We start from the raw sequence: 2364 nt of genomic DNA, 5'->3' as shown, positions 1-2364 counted from the left end.
CTTCTGGCCAGCATTGGGATGGTAATATTTCTGTTGTTGTTGTTGTGGCGCCTCTGGTTCTTGTGGTGGTGGATTTTGAACATTAGTACTCCGGTAGGAAAGGTACGGATGATTCCGGTACCCAGGATTATAGGTGTTGGAGTATGGGTTATTCTGCCTATAAGCTTGAAAGGCATTAACTTGTTCCACGGAACTCCTGCAATCTTGTTCCCAATGACCTAAAATTCCACAATTTTCACAAAAAGCCTCATTAGCATTATTATTAATTGCAGAAACATTAGCTACATTAGCAGTGCTAAGATTATCTAATTTCTGGCAGATAGAGGTTAATTAATCTTGCAAAAAGGATACAGAGTCAACACTATGCTTTCCCTTGTTAGCAAAGCCTCTAGGATTCCCATATTGGGAATTATGTATCGCCATATCTTTAATAACCTGACCTGCATCATCAACATTAAGATTCATAAACCTCCTGCTAGCTGCATAATCTAAGATTATTTTAGATGAATTTCCAACGCCATTATAAAAGGCTTGGATTAACTGCCATTGTGCTAAATTATGGTGGGGGCATTCTCTTTGGAGGTCCTTGAACCTCTCCCAAGCCTCATATAAGGTTTCATCAGCTTCTTGGGAAAAGTTCTGAATTGCACTCCGTAGTACGGCTGTTCTCTTTCTGCAGGATAAAACTTGTTATAAAAATTCAAAACAAGAGTTTGTCAGTTATACCAAGTGCAGTTCTATTTAATCCATTAAACCATTATTTGGCTTTTTAAGTTAAAGAGAAAGGAAAGAGGATCTCCCTGATTTGGTCTTGTGTGACCCCAGCTTGCCTGATGGTATTACAGTACTGACAATAGTCCGCAATATGAAGATTTGGGTCTTCGCCCTTAGCTCCACTAAATTGCTTCCTTTCTATCATCGTTATAAATTGGAGTTTAATATCAAACTGTACCCCATCAAGAGCCGGAGTGGGAGTAAGGTGTGGAAAGTCGGTAAGCTTTGGTTGTGAGTAATCACTAAGCTTCTTTGGATCCGTCATCTCTGATTCTGGATCTGATGATACCTTTGAATCGCTAGAACCAGTTGGAGGATCTCGGTGATTATTATTATCACCAGAATCCGCCAGGATTTGCTTGTAAAGGTTCTTCTGTCTATAGAAGGATCGTTCGATCTCAGGATCGAATGGGATGTTTAACATAATAATCAATCATCAATGCATACATTAATTAGATCTTAAAGCGCTTTCGTTACGTATTACAATCACACAATTAATTTACCGGTATTAAATCTCATCTCTCGAATCTCGACTTAACCATTTATAAATTAACCTGCCTATTGAAACTAGACCTAAACATGAATTCTCATATGTCGAATCTCGAATCAATATTGTCAAATTCATGCATAAAAGATCTGCGCAAATCTAGTCACAGAGCATTAAATCAATCAATAGGAAATTAATCTAGCATTGATAATCTACAACAATAAATTACCCCTTCATATTATTTATGGATCCCCACAAACCCTAGAAATAAAACTACTCACACATAATTAAATCTAAACTAATCAAGGCAATAAAACAAGACATGATCAAAGGAATAAAATAAACAACTAAGATTAAGAGAAGAGAAATTGTTACCAAAGACATATGGAATTAAGAATAGAGTTAAGAACAAAGTATATGAGAGAGAAAACTAATCTAAAAGCTAAGTAGAGAGAGAAAATCTAAGAAAATAATTAAGAAAGAGTAAAAAAAAAAGTAAATAAAATTACGTACAAAAAATCGTACTTAAACCTCCCTAAAACAAATCCAAATTGAAAACTAATCAGATCCCCTAAAAAAACACGCGCCCGATCGGGCAAAGGGCCACCCGATCAGGCCCGCCTTTTTCCCTTCAAGTATGAATCTCGCGCCCGGCTGGGCGCGAGTTCGAGCGCCAGCCTTGCTTCCCTCGCCCGGCCGGACGCGCCTTCGGGCGCCAGCTTCTTTGGCCGGGCGACTCTCTTGGGCCACTATTTGGACTACGATTGGGCTCCAATTCTTCGGGACAATCTGGATTTCGTCTTTGGGTCTTGAATACTTGGTCCAAATGCCTCGGTATCACATATACCGAGCCCTTAATCACCGGTTCGATGGCTCTAACCGGCCCAGGGCTATAGACACTGGTCGTGCTCCTCCAATGCTTGTAGTTGCTCCATAATATAACGGGAAAATGTTCCAAAAGTGCAATTTCCTACAAAACTCAACCAAAACACAAGAAAACACCAATTAGTAATTGTAGACACCCATTTGTGTCTCCCCAAAACCAAACCCAGTGATGAGTACCTTTCACGTCGAATCATAACCGAATGAAGTGAAAGTGTGGA

General features: G+C 39.3%; 1 non-coding gene across 1 annotated transcript; it reads left to right on the top strand.

Annotated features, from left to right (window-relative positions):
- The first annotated feature begins 553 nt into the window (after positions 1-553).
- On the top strand, positions 554-660 carry LOC145564392 (small nucleolar RNA R71). The gene has a single exon (XR_014094819.1). It is a non-coding gene; the product is annotated as a small nucleolar RNA R71 (small nucleolar RNA).
- The last annotated feature ends 1704 nt before the right edge of the window (positions 661-2364 follow it).

Source organism: Chenopodium album, chromosome 1, assembly GCF_948465745.1.
Source record: "Chenopodium album chromosome 1, dcCheAlbu1.1, whole genome shotgun sequence".
Lineage (NCBI taxonomy): Eukaryota > Viridiplantae > Streptophyta > Magnoliopsida > Caryophyllales > Amaranthaceae > Chenopodium > Chenopodium album.
The sequence above is the reverse complement of the archived record's forward strand: the minus strand, read 5'-3'. Positions and strand labels throughout refer to the sequence as shown.